Source organism: Gorilla gorilla, chromosome 16 (assembly GCF_029281585.2).
Source record: "Gorilla gorilla gorilla isolate KB3781 chromosome 16, NHGRI_mGorGor1-v2.1_pri, whole genome shotgun sequence".
Lineage (NCBI taxonomy): Eukaryota > Metazoa > Chordata > Mammalia > Primates > Hominidae > Gorilla > Gorilla gorilla.
The window spans coordinates 70,853,141-70,871,623 of record NC_073240.2 but is presented as its reverse complement, the minus strand read 5'-3'; positions in this window follow the sequence as shown (position 1 = coordinate 70,871,623).

Here is an 18,483-nt window from a genome sequence, read left to right as displayed (position 1 = left end):
TTCCCTCCCCCATGATGCAGTCCTCTTCTGTCTCCAGCCACCAGGGCCCAGACCCTTGGTTTTCAGAGAGAGACACTGACCTTCTTGAAGGCAGAGATGGGGTCTTGTTCATCTTGTACCTTCAGTGCCCAGTGCAGGGTCTGGGGACACCGGCTGGGCAGGGAAGGGAAGGTGAGGACTGCTGATCTCCGGCTGGGGATTTGGCTTCTCAGTGTATGGACTTTGCTCAATGGGGGCTTATGCCCACCTCAGGGGTGGGGCCCAGGCAGATTCACCATTTTATGCTGCCTTGCCTTCCCTGAACCTTGCCGCTCCTCTGAGCGGCCAGTACTTCCAGGAAAGGCTGGTGGAATTGTGGTGAGTGGAGAAGCCCAGCTGGAGCTCAGGTGGGCCAGAGTGAAAGCAGGAGACTGAAAGGTATCAGGTTGGGTGCCCAGAGCCTGGCAGGCCCCTGCCCCACTCCCCAGCACTCTTTAAAAGCTGATTCCTGCTCATGTGCCCAGCCACAAGTCCCCAGGTGTGACTGTCCCTACACGGTTGCTCACTCTCCAGCCAAGTCTTATCTTTTTGAGGGGTAATGAATTTTAGGTCTGCAGAATTCCTTGATTGTCTGTATTAGTTATTCCCTCAGCATCCCCTCATGTTTTCTTATATTTTACCCATTTACCATTTATACACATCCTTAGGATCTAAAAATGAGGGGATTTAGCAGCATCAATTTTAAGGATCATCGACTTTTTAAAAAAGTAATTAAGGAATGCAAAGAGGAAGCCTGACCCAAAGCTGCAATCAGGCTGTGGGCTACTGGGGGACATGGGAGGAAGCCTGGTGGCCTCATCCTCCCATTTCTGAATCCTGGCCATAGGCTGGACCTGGGCTCCTCAGGGCTCTTCCAGCTGCCACTCAGAGAGCACAGCTGGTTTGCTCTTCGGGCTGTGGCTCTGGGTCTGGAAGGAGCAAGAAACCCATGCCTGGGCAGAAATCTCAGGTGAGAAACTGGATACCAGAAGGGCTGTGCAGGGCCTCTAAGTTGGCCTCAGCGTTTAGTTGAAGCCACTTAGTTGTAGAGCAGGGAGAATGGGGGGTGGGGCAGGGGAGGGAGGCACGGGTCCCTCATCAGAGAAGCCTTCTGCTTTCCCTACACAGCAGCCAGCATCCTGTCTGAGCCTGCAGGGGAGAAACAATTTTAAAGTAAAAACTTCCAGATAAGCAGGATTCTCCCATTTTACAATGACTTCGGCTGCTCATTTGACCCTTGTGGTTCTGTGGTAGAGCATCTCTATTTGACAGTGACGGAACCTGAGACTCAGAGAGGGCAAGTGAGTGACTCAAGGCCACACAGCAGGGCAAGGGAAGCCATACGCAGGACTCCATCCACAGCTTGCTTTTGCCCCTCTACCCAGCTGGGTTCTGAGGCCAGGTCCTTGTCACAGTCCTCAAGCCTGGCTGGCACACAGCAGGGAAGGAAGAGTTTTCCAGCCGCTTCTGCATGTCCCTTCCCTAATGGGGACTAAGAAGGAGGGCTTAGTCCCTAAGCCAGGGAACTGAAAGTTCTGGCCACGGAAACCTCTAGATTGAAAAGCACCAGCAGCTGAAGAGTGGGCCAGAGGTTTTGCAAGCTGCTGCCAGGCTGCCTGCTTTCTGGTGCTTAGAGATGAAGGCTGACCTCGAAAGCCCTCACCGTGTCCATGAAGCCTTACAAAGACCTGGCCTCCGGCTACTGCTCCAGGCTCACTGCCCCCACTCCACTCTCCCCTCCACTCTCTCAGCACTGCCACATCGACTTCCTAAAGCCTGCCCAGCCTGCCAAGCCTTGAAGCTTCGTCAGCTCTGATCGGCTGGCTTGGAATTGCCCTTCCCAGACACCCTCTTGGCTCCCACTCACATCCTTCTTTTCCCCAGTCCCTTCGGTGCCTCCAGACCTCCTGCATGATGGGCCTGTTCCTTCACCACTTGCCGTCACCCTGTGGGGTGGGTGTTGAGTTTCTTCTTCATCACCTTGGTCAGTGCTGCATGTTACTGTGTAGCCCTTGGTTGCTTCTCTCCCCTACCAGTGCCCAGAGGGCATGAGCTCTCTTTTGTACTCTGTTATATCTCCAGTTCCTGGGGGTAGGCACCTGATAAAAATTTAGGGAATGCATACATAGCCTAGAGGCCAATTTCCCCTTTAGATGTTGACTGTCCCTTTTCTCCAAGTAGGGAGAGTGGTGACGGGGCATGGAGAGGCAGAGGGGAGAGAAGGAGCAGTGTTACCAGCGAGTCTGTCTGGCAATGATATCTGCCTCAACCCCTTTTTGTCCCAGCGGTGTAGACGCAGGTCAGATGACTTTCCAACTCTATGCGGCTCTTGCCTGTCCCTCCATCCCTGCTGCGGTGAACCTCTCATCTGAGCCTCCCCAACAGTTTGTGCAAAGACTCCACTTAGCGTTGGTCTGCTGACTGTCACGGGCGTCTGTGAGCTTCCTGTGCCTTCTTGTTTAACAACGATCTCAGCTTGTGGCGAGGGAGTGGTGATGGCACGGGGTAGGGCTGCCAGAGGGGTCAGCTTGGCCTGGGTTCGGGCTCAGGAGTGCCAGCTTCCTCGAGGAGTAGGAGGTCGGTCATGCAAGGGAGAGCATTGAGCCCAGGCCCCAGGATAACTGAGACTGTTTAGAGGTGGTGCCCCCAACCCTTGCTTACGTGGGCGGGTCTCAGCAGGGCAACGCTAAGCTTGCCTGCTGAGCCCTGCAAATGCAGGTGAGGCGGCTCAAGCGTTTCCACCTGGACTGGCGTGGAGCTCAGGCCTCTGCGTCTCTCTCTTCCTGTGTATGCAGAGTCAGCTGCCCTGCCCTGGTGGGTCTGTGTGTTTGTGAGCGTGTGTCTATTCGTGCCATGAGTGTGACACCTGTGGGTGTGTGCTTGTGTGAGCTGTGTCTGTGTACACCCTCACATGTGTCTCTTTGTGGGGCTTTCTTCCAGGCCTGTGATTCTAAAATCAACACAACCAAATCCACACTCGTCGCTGGCTTTCCCTGCCCTGCTGTGGAGCACATGAACCCGGGGACGCATTCGGCTTTCCTTTGGAAAGTGAAGGCAGGTCTTTCCTCTTTAAAGGTAAATTCCAGGGGGATGAACACTATAGAGGAATTGTCCCGGAGATAGCTGGCTGGTGGCCAATTCCTCTTGTAAAAAAGATCCCCCGTGTCTGTGGAGCCAAGATGAAACAATTCTTTGGAATTAACCAAGCTAATTTTGACGAGCAAACATTTTGCTACAATGAAAGTTTTTATTGTAACACATAAAAGTCAAAACAACACCCAGTCCCCTTGGGGGAGACAGGCGGGTGGTAAGAAGAAAAACAGCGCACACACAAGCTCTAACTAATCATTGTGAAATCAAAAGTGCTCCTGGCTGCCAAATTAAATGCGACTAAAAATAACCGTGGATAGGAGCCGCTGAGGGGCAGCCCCCGGAAGCTGTTGATTCTTTGGCTTACTTGAGGAATCACAAACCCCGAGCCCTTCAAGCACAAGCCATTGTGTTCCAGGGAAGGGTAAGGCCCAGACAAAGGGCATTTTAGCTTCTGGAACATTCCGCAGGTCTGGGCCAAGGCAGCGGTGCCTGGCTGGAGTAAGGAAGGAAGCTGTGAAGCTGCCATTTCTATGGTGCCTAGTGCTCTCTGAAGCCAGCCCCAGCTGTCCCATAGATCCCCACATTTGGTTCCCACTGGGCTCCTCTCAGGGAATCATCACCCCTCCCAGCACCCTCCATCCCACCCCTCACTGCTCCCTCCACCTCTCACTCTTGCCTGGACCTCAGCCAAGACCAAGCTTCTCGGCTGTCTTTTGTGATGACTGATGTCTTGGGTTCCCTGAGGTTTACATGACCACTGTGCTTCTCGGTGTGCCCCGTAACAAACACCCCACATTTTGGTGAAAGAAGCTCCCTTTGGTGGAAAAGGATTTGTATTGAGCCCTGGGGGTATGTGTGCATGTGTCACAATAGGGGATGAACCCAACCTGGGGGAGCCGTCTTTACAGAGTGTGTTGTTAGCACTGAATGATGTCACTTTAAACCAGAAAGCATTCCCTGCACTCCTGAGGTAGGGGGTGGGACTTGTCTCCAGAGGCAGGGCTCAGACACTGGACTGAATTGAGGACTAGCTAAGAGAGAGACCAGGCAGAAGCAGCTTTCATAAGACATGCCCACCAGTGTGTTATGTCAGTTTACCATTGCCATGGCAACACCCAGGAGTTACCACCTCTTCCCATGGCAATGACCTGATGACTCAGAAGTTCCCTTTGAAATTTCTGCATTGACCACCGGTTCATCTACATGTAATTAAAAGTAGGTATAAATATTACTGCAGAACTGCTCTGAGCTGCTAATCTCTGCCTATGTGAGCGTAACACTGCTGCTTCAAGAAAGCTGTTTTCTTCTATCCTACCACTCACTTGCCCTTGAATTCTTTCGTGGGTGAAGACAAGAACCCTCACAGGCTAAGCCCCAGTCTGGGGCTGGCCTGCGCTGCATCACTCCTACTTGATACTCAGAACTGTGCTGGCCCTAAGACACAGTCTGGGCTTCCAGGAGCTCACACTCAGTTATGAGAAGGGGTATATAGGCACATAAATAACTTTAAAAATCTGCCCATTATAAGAAGTGTGCAAACATATGCCCTGGGAGCCCAGTTCTGTTTGGCACTGTCAGGGCAGACTTCTTGGAAGAAAGGTCACTTGAACTAGCCTTGAAGGATCCAGACAGGAGAGAGGGGGAAAATGTGTTCTTCCTGGTGTTTTTCACTGCTTCTTCCCAGGTGAGCATCCTGGGTCCCTAAAGATAGCACAAGGCTTTGACAGGCAGGACTCATTTTATCCTACACAGACCCCATCCATTCATCTCTATTTTTTCTCAACTCCGAAACGCATCATCTGTCTGACAGGACATTTTCCAACACGGATGTTCACTGCATACTTGGAAATAGGGTAATTTAGAAACAGATCTAGGAGAGGAGGAGAAATCAGCTTTTTATCTGATATCCTTACAGCAGGAGCCAGCCCTCTCTGTGTGGTGGTTTGGCACACAGACCTGAGAGTCAGATGGAACGAGGTCTAAATCCCTTTTTCTCTACTTGCTAGGGAGGGGTGTATAAAGTGGGAAAGTTCAGTTGATGCAGAGCAGGTGATACCCAAAATTGGGGCTTAGCCCAGGAGGGTTCTTGGCTTCACCCAGGACAGAATTCAAAGGTGAGCTGGGGTGTTAGACAGCTTTTTAAAATCCATGTGGCAGTGGAGAGCAGCAGCAGAGGCACTGCTTCTTGCAGAGCAGGGCTACCCCATAGGCAGTGTGCCCAGAGTAGCCCTGCTCTGCAAGGCTCGCCTGCCCTGCATCACGGTGTCCTCTCCAAACCTTAGCTTTCTTTTATGTAAAACAGATATCAGAGTGTTGACTTCATAAAGTAGATCCCTTTATTACTATTATTATTATTATCATTATCATTATTATTATTATTATTGAGACAGAGTCTTGCTCTGTCACCCAGGCTGGAGTGCAGTGGTGCAATTTTGGCTCACTGCAACCTCCACCTCCTGGATTTAAGTGATTCTTCTGCCTAAGCCTCCCAAGTAGCTGAGATTATAGGTGCCCACCACTATGCCCAGCTAATTTTTGTGTTTTTAGTAGAGACAGGGTTTCAGTATGTTTTCCAGGCTGGTCTTGAACTCCTGACTTCAGGTGATACACCCCTCTTTGGCCTCCCAAAGTGCTGGGATTACAGGTGTGGGCCACCATGCCCAGTTCCTTTATCATCCCTTTTATTGATTAGGATATGCTGGCTTCAAGTAACATAATACCAAACAGATAATGGCATAACAAGTACATATATATATATGTGATCTTAGTTGACAAGGCAGGTGGTTCCAAGGCTGGTGCAGCAACTCAACAATGTCAGCGAGGGCCCAGGCTCTCTCTACCCTCCTGCTGTGACATCCTCAGCAGGTGTTGCCCCATGGTCACAAGGCAGTCACCCTGGTTCCAGGCATTATATCCTTCCCAAAAGCATCACCAGCAGGAAGGAAGGGAGAGTGGGAGAGGGAGGGCCCAGGGCTCTTTTCTCATATGTGTCTTCATTTGGGAGGAAAATCTTTCCTGGAGGTTCCCACTTACTTCCTTCCCATCTTGTTGGTTGGAACTGTGTCATTCGGCAACTCACAAGCCCATCACTGGCAAAGAGGAAACGGATTACCATGACGGATTTCGACCCATCACTCTTCATCACTTGAGGCTGGGCATGCTGATATCACTTTGATACAGAAATCTGAACGAATATTGAGTAGACAACCAGCAGTGCGAGCCACTCCATGGGCCACCAAGTCTGTAGCTGGCACTGGGATGGGCACAGCAGGAATGCAGCCATACTTGATACAAAGCTCCACATTGGGCTGGGTGTCAGGGAGAGGAGGAGAAACTATTGCCCACATCTCATCAGAATCTAGATCACAAGGCATCAAGGGTCATACCTAGATGCTTTCAGAGACACACAGAGGTCTCAGAAACACTACCCTCTCTCCAGCATCAAATGCCCCCAGCCCCACCAAGTACATGTAACACAAGGCTTTGCAGCAAAGAGCCTGCAGGAGGAGGCTGGACTCCCAGCTCAGCCTGAGACTTGCTATGTGGTCCTGGGCCGATTACTTGGCTTCTTTGGGTCTCGATGCTCTCCTCTGAAGGGAACCGTACTCGCTCTGTGGATGCCATGTATCTGGTGAAGGCCTTCAGATGCAGAGAATCATCTGGGAAGTTACGATGCAGGTCAGGGTGAAAAGGAGATTTGATTTGTAACACAGCTTAGGAGTGGGGCTCGCGGGCTCCTCAGCAGTCAACAGCACGTTGGACCTGGTGTACTTTTAAGGTATCTTCCAACTTGGATGTGCTGGGATCCTGTGCCCAGTAAAGTAGTAAAGTAGTCGCCACTTGGATTCAGATTCATGCTCTGCCACATACAAGCTGTGTGACCTTTGGCCACGTTGCTTAACCTCTCTGAGCCTTAGTTTTCTCATCTATAGAAGTAGGGACATCTACAGAAGTAGGGACATCTACAGAAGTAGGGATACTTAAAAGATTGTAATGGTTGAAATAATGTGTGTGAAGCCCTTAAGGGTGCCTGGCACACTGGTAAGTGTAGGGGAAACGTGGACTATTATTGCTGATATATTATTTTATATCATTCTTACAGCAACCTCATGGTTTAGCAATTATCATCCCATCTATTGCCCTTATATGTGAGACTCTGGGTAACAATGAGGACCTGTCTACAGTTCTTCATCCAGTACAAAGGCAGAATTTGAATCCAGGTCTTCTGACTCCTGACTCTTCTCCTTTCTACTGCACTCTGTTTCAGTCTGGAGATAGTACAGCAAAGATGGGGTGAACACTCAGATGGGGGGCAGAACACACACACACACACACACACACACACACACACACACACACGTCTGCCTGTGCTAAGGTCTCAGCGAAATTGTAAAGAATAATAACAGCTAGTCTGCTTTTGTGTATATGAAAGCCTCCCAAAAGGAATTGTTCTTATCTCCATTTTATAAATGACAAAATGATGTTTAGAGAGGTTCAGAAATATGCCACACAGTTGTGCAGAGTCCTTGATCTGTCAGGTTCCAGGTCCCAAATCCTTGATGCTGGGCCAGGCTGCAGTAAGTCAAGCTGGTATGGCCTTTCTGGGTCCCCTCTGGCTTTCCAAGCCTCTTTTCCTCACCAGTCACTCCCAGGTCCCAGGGCACTTAAGCCAGCACCTCACCCTCTCTGTCCAGGAAGCCTCAGAGCAACCAGCGGCCCTCTCCTTTGGCCTTTCCTGGAAAGGCCCTCTGGGTCTGTCCCTGCAGGAGCCTCCTCCCTCTTAGCTTGTGCCACCTCCTGATGTTGAGCTGCTTACAAGTCACACTAGCATCATGAATGGTGCGAAGTGTGTCATCACCCCTGCCTCTGCTTCCGTCAGAAACCTTAGTTGTAAATCAGCAGAATCTTCTGAATATCCTTAACCCAGAGGCTAGATCTAAGGATAAGAATGGTAGGGATCAGCAGGCAGTTGAGGAAGATATCTGGGCTGGAGAGTGGCTGGGGCAGTCTTCAGGTCATGCCTGGAAATAACCTCTTGCACAAGTGGATCCTGCCTAATTTGCTGAGTGCTTTCACCTGCATTCCCCTACTTGCGCCTCCAGCTCCCCTGTTCAGGAGCCTGGGCAGGTGTTGCAGGCCCATCTACCAGATGCAGAAACCAGGGCTTACCAGTGCCTAAGATCACACAGCTGGTAAGAGGAAGGTTCTTCAGCCCCAACCCTGAGCATTTTCAGTTCCCCAGGGGCTTTGTCTAGGTAGCACTGGGGCAAGCACTCCGTTCGAAAACCTTCAGCCCCAAAATGTTGGAGTGTCACTTGGAATGTTTGCTCCCTGGTAAGGGGCCTGGACTTGGCTCTTTCTCATGCTGGCATAGCCTGTATGCATGAAATATCTGTGGGGGAGAAAGCAGGGTTTACTGGTTGGGGAGCAGCTTCAGGGGGCTGGTGGTTCTCAGAGAGGTTTGCCCAGCCTTCTCACACCAGCACATCTGGCTGAACTGTCCTGAGCCCAGCATTCTGCAGCAGGTGAAAAAGCAAAGCAAAATTTCATGTCAGCCAAACGCGGTGGCTCATGCCTGTAATCCCAACACTTCGGGAGGTCAAGGCAGGTGGATCACTGGAGGTCAGGAGTTTGAGACTATTCTGGCCAACCGTCTCTGGTGAAACCCTGTCTCTACTAAAAATGCAAAAATTAGCAGGGCATGGTGGTGGGGGCCTGTAAACCCAGCTACTCAGGAGGCTGAGGCAGGAGAATTGTTTGAACGTGGGAGGCAGAGGTTGCAGTGAGCTGAGATTACACCACTGCCCTCTAGCCTGGGCAACAGAGTGAGACTCCATCTCAAAAACAAACAAACAAAACATTCATGTCAGCCAGCAAAACCTGGAGCCATACACCAGCTCTGATTTTCCTTTCTGCCTCCTATCTTAGACCCTTGGGTTGTGGATATTGGTGCTATGGAGGCCTAGGGTCCAGGCTTGGTCATTTACCCTCTCTGGGCTCTATCTGTAAAAAGAGGGTACTTGTGTCTCCAGAAAGCCCTTCTTCACCTCTACAGCCCCTCCTATCCCCTCTGCCCTGCCCTCCAGGTCTCTGTGTCACACACACAGACTCACACTCTAAGGGGCATTCACAGAAACACACACAGACAACACATGCGGACTCACACACAAACATAACACACACAGGCACATTTACAGACACAAGCAGGGACACACTTATACACACACCCACAGACACACAGACATATGAAGACAACATTTCTTGTGCCACATCTGCTGTCAGTCACAGGCTGGAATTTTGTAGAACTGACGTCAGTGTCCCGGTTCAGTGATCCTCAAACATGACTCCACATTAGAATCCTCTGGGAGCTTTTAAAAATCCCACATGCTCAGACCACACCCCAGACCCATCACATCACAATCTCTACAGGCTGCTTCCAGACATCAATATTTTTTAAAGCCCCTAAGTGACTTCAATGTGCAGCCACGGTTGAGAACCAGTGACTCCCAATTTATTTCCTCACCCAGGAAGGAGCCCCATAGAGTGAATTACAGAGAGGCACCCCAGCACCAGATACAGAACTCACATTTCCAGGCCCCACCAGTCTCCCTCCAGCTTGTCTAATCAACCCTTGACCCTAATTGCCCACAGCAAGGGGCAGAGTTCCATCACCACCAGCCAAACCTCTACTGCCACTTTAGGGAGAGAACTGAGCAAGAATCACTTTCTTTCATCCATGTGTTGGGGAGGGATGTTTCTCAGATTGGAGGAGACCACCTGCATGAGAATTCTTGAGAGCTTACTAAAATGCAGATTCACAGGCTCCAGCACACACCAGCTGAGTTGCAGTCTCTAAAGGCTGTGCTTGAAGCCTGCTGGTTACACACGGTAGGCTAGTCTGAGAGTCAGAAGACCAGGGGTTGAGTCCTAGCTCTGTCCCTGACTTGCTAGGTCACTGTTGGTGGGTCTGGCCTCTTATCTGTAACCTCTTGGGGTGTCTCATGAAAAGCAACAAAGTCTGTGTGAAGGAAGACTTTGCAGCCACAAGAGCGCTGTATAAGTTGGTTACTTTATTGTTATTGTTGGTTTTGTGCTTGTCATTTACACTCTCTGGGTCCTGCTATGACCTGATGCCTCAGTGAATGAATGCGGGTGGAGAGCTGGAGGGCTGATAAGCCCTGGAGATGCTGTAAAAATAGCCACATGTTGGTCATGCACAAGGTGTGGGGTGAGAGTGGTGTATCTATCAATGTCTCTGTGCCCTGCAAAGCAGGGATGATGAGCAAGGCCCTGTAATTATTATAGGGATGTTCTCTTGCTCCAGCGAAGCCTGGACTTGAATGAAGTCTTGGAGAGAGGGAAGAGGAAGGCAGAGGAAATGGAACATTTTTGAGCACTAGCTACATACTAAGTAATCCATGAGGCACTTTCACGTATCAGTGCATCAAGTTCTCATGCTCAGTTTTACCCCCATGAGGTGAGAAAATGGAAACCCCAGAAGAGAAAACAGAAACTCAGAGTTACGACCTGTCCCGAGTCACTCAGGCAGCAATGGCAGGGCTGGGGTTAGAACCCAGGAAGGTCTGTTTCCTGAAGCCCCGGGTGTTCCCATGTACCACATGGCCCTCCACTGTACGAGAGCTTGCAGGCTTCACAAACAGCCTCTCACTTAGCCTGCTGGAGGTGTCCAGCCTGAAGCCCAGAGCCCTTGAAGGATCTTTGCCCATGTGATGTTGGGGGATCACCCAGCCAGACCCCTGCCCTGCGTTCCCTCAGCTTTCTGGGGAGGATGAGAACATCTGAAGTCAATCGCATTCTAACAACACAGGGTTTCAAAGATAAAGATCAAAGGCAGAGGAGGTCAAAGAAACCAATGTCAGATTCCCCCCAGATTAAAGCAAAAGGAGCCGCACTCCCTGCAGGCTGAAGTCTCCAGGAGGCCTGCCTGGAACCCGAAAAACTTCTCCAGCCTAGACTCTCAGCGTCTGTCAGCTAGTGCTGTGGTAACAGAGGGAGGGTCACAGATGGACAGATTCACACAGAACAGGTCAGGGAGTCCTGAGAGGGAGAGAGAGAGAGAGGAACAGAGATGGAGAGAGACACACAGGGAAAGCAAGACACAGCGAGCCAGACAGAGATGTTCAGAACGAGGCAGAGAAGAGAGACAGAGAGAGAGAGAGAGAGAGAGAGAGAGAGAAAGCAAAACAGAGAGCCACAGATGCAAAGTGAGGTATCGAGGCATAAAAATAGTGTCGGAGTGAAGCAGAGGCCAAGCCAGGCTGGGAGAAATCCTTAGCGCAGGACAAGGCTGGCCCCGGAGGCATCAGTGTGCTGTTGTGCAGGCAGAACTTTCCACTGAGACCACCCCCTGCCCGTCAGCCCATCCTTGATCTGGCGTCCTTTGCCTCTACGTGGAGGCTGGCCTGATGTCTAGATGGAAGGCCGAGGCTCCCAGGCAGAGGCTGGCAAACAACCCACCAAACAGGCTGGAGGGGCCCCCTGGGGGTCAGAAGGGCTGCGGGGACCTGGGTCCTCAGGCCCCTTAGAGACTGGAAGCCTCCCAACCCCTACTCTGCTCATGGCCTGGCCAGACCTGCAGGGCCCTCCTGGTCCCAAGCCCTCCCGCTGTGGCCTGTGCCTTACTTTCTCCCCTCTCCCTGTGTGCACCAAACTTGTGAAGCCCAAACCAGCCTTCCTCTCCTCCAAGAAACCCACTGAGATTTCTCCAGGCTTCTTTTGTCTGCATTGCAGCCTCTTGGTTCAGTGATGCAGTGTTTGTGTTCTAAATGCCATGCACAGAAGTTCTGTGTTCCCTCTTTCCATCTCGATGTCAAATCCTCTTCCCTTTCCTCTTCCCTTCCCTCCCGACCCAGGCCTCATGGCATGTGCACTAAAAGGCTTCCATGAGGTTCTGAAATGTGCTCTTTTCATTCAGAGTGCTCATTCCTTGACTGCCTTCAGCTGATCCTCAGTTCAGAGGGTAGGAAGCAGAGGACAGCGTCGTGCCCACCCGACGGGGGAAGGAGGCCCAGGCAGGCAGCTTGTGGAGCTAGCAGAGCAGGTCTGAGGCAGGCTCAGCTCTCAGCCTTTTGTCATGGACTGCCCCCTGCCTCCAGCCTCTCTTCCTGAACCTCACTCAGGACAAGAGTTGAGCATCTGCATTAGGCGGAGGCGGGGTTATTCCACCTTGCTGGCCTGGCTCAGACCTAAGAGCCTCATCCCCATGGGCCCAGCCTGCAACCTGGCCTGAACCTGCTCTCTCACTTCCCTTTCTCAGTGGTCAGCACCTGCTGAGCTCCCCACACCCTTGTTCCCACCCCTGCCAGGCACACCCTCTTCCTTTCCCCAGAGGCCTCCTTCTGGGCTGGTCCTGCTTGGCCAAAGCCAGAGGCAGGGCTACTCAAAGTCCAGTGGGGGGAGAAATGTGAACCCACAACCCACCCAGAAGGAGTGAGAGCCAGGCCATCAGGGACCCTCACATTCGCAGCAGTAGTTTCCCCACCAGACTGAAGTGTCTCTACGGCTGGGGCCATGCCTGCTGGTCTCTGTATCTCCCAAGCCTAGCCCAGGACTTGGCACTTAGTGGATGCTTGGACAATTGCTGAGCAGGTGAAGAGGGTCCAGGCAAAAGGCTGAAGCCCTGACAGCTTCGAGCTTCCCTGCCTTCCTTCCTGCCATCAGGATGCCAATGACAAGGTGATGCAAAATAAAAATATCACTGAGCAAAGCACGAACAGCGTCACAGCTGATACCCACAACAACTCTGGTGCCCAAGGCATAGGAGGCTTGGTGACTTTCTCAAGGTTCCCCAAGCCAGTGAGTGGGGAGGGCACAGTTGGACTCTGATTGTAAGCTCTTGGGCACACTGCTGGACCCCAGGAGACGCGGGTTCTCACAGCTCCCCTGTGACCTGAGGTGAGTTCCATTTCCCCTCCGAGCTTCAGGCTCCTCGTGTGTGAAATGAGGACTGAACTCCTTGGGTTCTTCATTCCCTTTTCTCGGTTAACATTTCCTAATAATTTAAGGGAATGAGATCACCTCCACCTCCCTTGATTAAGATTCATGCCATAGTTTGAGGCAAGACTCCTACCTTCAAAGATCTTACAGTATAGTGGGGGTGAGACATAGTCTATCTAATATTCAGACAGTGGGGCTGTGGAAGCCTCAGGGAGGGGAACTGGAGGCCTACCTGGAGGAGGACGGGATGGGGTGGGCCTGCAGGGAGGAAGCATTTGCCCTGTGGATTTGTCAGGAGGGGAGGGGTGGATGTGAATGGGAGTGTAGTTGAGATGAAGAGTGCAGGAGGAGGACACCAGCCAGCTGAAATGGAGAAAGCCATGACTTTCTAGCAATTTCCTTTTCCAAGCCCCTCTTGCAAGTGAGCATCTTTAATTTATTAAGGGACTGATTTTAAATCATCCTCCCTCTCTCCCTGCCCACCCTCCATCCTCCACTGCCTATATTTCCCCTGACCATAAATTTCTTTTTAATGACAGTTTAGAAAATGAGCAAATCTTTAGTGACACTTTTATCACCCCCAGAATACTTTTAATAAGAGGTTTCGGTAGATTGCATTCCGGGAGTTGGGGGAGGGGGAAGGCAAGATGGTAGCTTCACCAACCTGCGCAGAGCTGTTCTCCCCGGTCCCAGCCCTGCAGCCCCCCAAAACCACCCCTCTCCACCCCACCCCTACATGGAGGCACCCCCTGACCTAGGACCGCAAATCCCTGGGTTCTAGCCCTCATGCTGACAATCCACTCACCTTGTAGCCTTGGGCACATCCCTTTACTACTCCTCTCCCTCCCTCTCTCATCTGTAAAATCTTGCCTATGTGCAAGAGATAATTAGTGCAGACCTATTAATAATGGTTAAAAGCAATTAGCTGCCGACACTTGGTGCCACACCTAGTTACTCAGACTGGCAAATCAGGCCCCAGAATATTTCTCAAACTACAAACAGGGCCAGCTCAACTGGATTTGAAAGCATGGCTCTAACCACTCCACTGGTCACTGGGAAGTGTGTGTTGCAGGCCTCTTTTTGTGCTCACTCTGTGTTAGATGTGAATGTACTGGAAAATCCATGCGGCACCTAAAATGTGATGTCTCCTTCAAGAGTTTTCAACTGAGCTGGGCAAGCAAGAAAAGCTGCCCAGAATAAGGTTGTGTCGGAAAGATAGCCTGACAGGGCCAGGAACAGGGTGGGGCAGCAGAGGGGCGGCCCATGATGGATCCCTAGAAAGGGGAGATTTATGACATGGGATTGACTGGGAAGGGGAGGATCTAGAGGGAACTGTCACAGTTCAGGAGTAACAAAAATGCTGAACAGGAGCCATGAGCAAGGCCTGGGAAAGAGGGCCATTTAAGGAAAATCAACAGGATTTGGGGGCTGGCTGGATATGGGGCATGTGAGCCTTGAGGTTTGGAATAAAGGCAACGGGACGTTCACAAAGAAAGGCAACCCTGGAAGATGGCAGTCCATCATTGAGTGACCTGTAAAATGATTCGGTCCATTTTAAAACACACAGAAAAAAAAATTGTTTTCTTTAAGAAACACACTGTTGAGGGTAATTTGAATTACAGTTAGTCTGGGAAAGGTGACTCAAGCCTGTAATCCCAGCATTTTGGGAGGTTGAGGTAGGAGAGGGTCACTTGAGCCTAGGAATTCGAGATCAGCCTGGGCAACATATTAGATATATATTAGAGACCCTGTACATATATATAAGGCATATATATGCTTAAAAAACAAAGAGGGGTTAAAAGTTAACTGAGTAAAAATGTAATTTGGGTGATCTGCGTGCTTAGGGATCTTGACATTTACTGAGCACCTACTATGTGCCATTCACTGTGCTTTGCACTTTGAGGAGCTGGTGCATTAAAAGAGTTTATTGCTGTGTACAACTTTCTAAATGAGAGCTATCCTGCTTCTTATCTTTGTTATTGAGCAGAAATCATTATGGCCATGGATAGGAAATGAACATTTAGGGCATAGAAAATAATGATAGTAGCTAATAGCTCTTGAGTACTTACAAGGTACTAGACAGTGCTCTAAGTGTTTGCATGTGTTAATTTGTTTAATGTCACAAAAATCCTAGAAGGTAGGTGATATTATTATCAACCTCATTTTATAAATGAGAGGTTGAGTGCCTCTCCCAAGGCCACACAGTAACTGCCAAGTCAGGGTTTGAACCTGGTAGCCTGACTCCAGTGCTCACGAATTCAGCTACACTCCAGACAGCAGCATCTTGTCTGTTTCTAACCCTGAAGAGGAGTCAGTAGCAGTGGGGGTGACTTTAGAGAAGGCTCCAAAGGGTCCCCTGAGAGCAGACTGTCTCTGAAGACAGGAAAGTCTTGAGGGGAACCGATGTGAAGTCTGGATTATCAGTTTCTCACCACACAAAGATGCAGGAGAAAAACCTGGGGGGCTTTAACTGCCTTTCTCAAAGGGCTGCAGACAGGGGCCTGAGGGTATGCCTGGCTCATAAGGTGTTCCTGGCCTGGAAGCAGAGCTGGCACCAGGAAACAGAAGTCTGGAGAGGGAAGATTAAATTCCATTTAACCTTGAAGTGGAGACACATACACTGAAAGAGAGGTGGCTCTCGTTCCGTTTTTTCTTTACATTTGCTCTAAGTGTATTTGAAAAGGCCTGAACACAGGACAGAGGATGACACAGGAGTGAGAAGCTATAGCTTTGCTACCCAGTGTCTGCAGGGTGCTGGGCACACCACTGGCCTTGCTGAACGCCGGTCTCCTGGCCTGCAAAATGCAGCAAAGCATCTTTATCTCAGAAAGCGGGGAGCCTGCAACGTGTTTAGCTTCTGGCCCAGATTTGGCCTTCCGTATTCTGTAATTGGTAGCTATTATTATTATTATGGCTATAACTATAGATCATTAATTTATAGTTTAAAAATGCTTCACCTATTTCATTTTACACTATTATTTTACTGAAGAATTAAATTTTTATGAGAAATTCTCCTAATTGGCTGGATTCAATGTCATCCCTGCTTCTTGCAGCACAGACTGGCATTACCAGCCATGACGTCTCTCTGCCGGTGCCCACCGGCCCCCTCTCCTTCAACTCGTACCATCTACGGAGGGTCGACTCTGTGCCAGCACCATCCTGGGTGCTTTGCAGATGTTCTCTTCAATTCTGAAGACAGCTCTGCAGACAGGACTTTTTCCCTACCTTGCAGATAAGGAAGTGGAGCCTCTGAGAGTTTGGATGGCTTGCCTGAGGTCACACAATTAGGAAACACTGAGCTGGGATTCAGGACCAAGTATGTCTGTCACTAAAGCCCAGGCCTCCCAGCTGGTGGATCCAGGGCTTAGGGGATTCTCTAGAATGGAGCTGGCCTTGCACAATGGAGACAGTGACCAGCTAACGGCCCTCCCAAGGACAATATAAGCTCTCCAGAGATGTTTCCCTTTGGGCTGAGCAGCTCCAAGAAACCCCAAAGAAGCATTAACCAGGGGGATGCCACCTCCACTCACCAAGTGTCCCCCAAATGGCAAGGGGAGCCAATTCCTCCTCTGGAATCCCCATGGCCTTGTCTCCCTGGCTCCCATCCTGGGCTCAGTTGCCCATGTTCAAGGGACCAGATGTGATGCAGGGAATGGAGCCATAATAATCCCTTATACTTGCCTGGCCCTTGTAATTTGCAAGAAGCCATTTCACATTCCCCATGGCCTCTGAGCTAACAGGGAGGTGGTCACCCTGTGAATAAGAACACGGGTCCTTGGGGCACACTAACTCAGGTTCAAGTCTCTCTTCCACCCCTTCCTTGCTGTGGAGCCATGGGCGAATTGCTTCACCTCCCTAAGCCTTGCTCTCCTTACCTGAGGAATGGGGAAAATACCCGCTACATAGAATCTTTATGAGGGTCCACTGAGGCTATGCATCTATACATATGCATTATGTTTATTTACATAAAATCTCTCTATTTACATAAGTCTCTTAGTAGCCCACAAATAAATAATAAATACTGATACATGGTAATGCTTTAATACATTCATGTTAACTAAGCATAGCCACACTCAAAGGAGGATGATAAGAACTATTTTTTAAGTCAAGACCTCATATTTTGTTTTATTTTCCACTTTGATCATCAACTCACCTACGAGACTGTAAGGCCTGTGAGGCCAGGGCCATGTCTGTCTGCTCAGGACTCCCCTGAAAGCACTTAGCTGAGCCAGGGGCTCAGCTAATCCTTGTTTGAATTAACTACCTTGTTTAATCCTCACAACAGCCCTTTGAAGTAACAGGTATTATCATCCCCATTTTATAGATGAAGAAATGAAGGTTCAGAGAGATAAACAAGGTCGCAAAGCTAGAAACGGTGGGATTAAAGTTCAGACTCAGGTTCCTGACTCATGAATCTGTGCCATGAGCCACATCATCCTGCCTGGGAGTGATCTTTCTCTTGACAGACGGAAGACTAGAACCCCACTTCCCAGGGCTTCACGCCCTGAGTGCCCCCCATCACATGAGAGAATGTGGGTGGGGTGGCCCCAAGGCCCAGCCGCTCAGCTTTCTGGGGAGCACCAATTGGTCAGTTGCCTGAGAGGTCCTGCGATAAAAGCTTGCGGATGAGGAAAATGACAGTGCCCATCACATCCATGTCTCCACATGGCAAGACTTAAAGCAGTCCGGGGACACCACACACTTCTGTTTCCCCAGGGAGCCCTTCCTCATGGAGCTATTTCCTCCATAGAAGGGAGCCTGGCCATGCTGGGGGTGCTTATCTATTCAGGAGGGAGGGCAGTCGGCTGCCGTAAACTGCGGGAGCCACAGGAGCTGCAGCCCTGGTCTAGGCCAGCCAGCCTCGCTCTCCCTGGAGTCTGGAGGGAAGCTGTCCTTGGGAACCCATCAGGCCTTATGTTAACTATCAAGTACTTGATAGTAACTGTTACTTTGCTGGCCTCAGGGAGCTGGAATCACTGGTTGAAGACCATTTGCCCCATGAGAAAAGAAGCAGGAATTGAAATCCAGACCTATCTGACTCCAAGTCTAGTGTTCTGGGGCCTTCCCTAGCCTCAATCTGTGTATTTATGATCAAGTGCAACCCAAGAGGGCTCTACTGCACAGGGACATCCCCTTGAAGCTACTGCCCCCTTGCTCAGAAGGAGGGTGCTGAGGGCATCAGGAGAGGAGGGAGTGTCACTCAGGGGGAAGAAGAGGCAGAAGGAGGCTGAGTGCTGTGAATGTCATGCTCTCCTTCCCAGCACCTCCGTCTGGCCAAGCATGTTTTTCTGGCTTCTGGTAGTGCTGGGGAGGTGGAGGCTGAGAGGTTTCGTGTGTGTGTGTGTGTGTGTGTGTGTGTGTAATAGCACACTAGATTGGGAGCCTAGGAACATGGCTTTATTCCCAGGCCCTGGT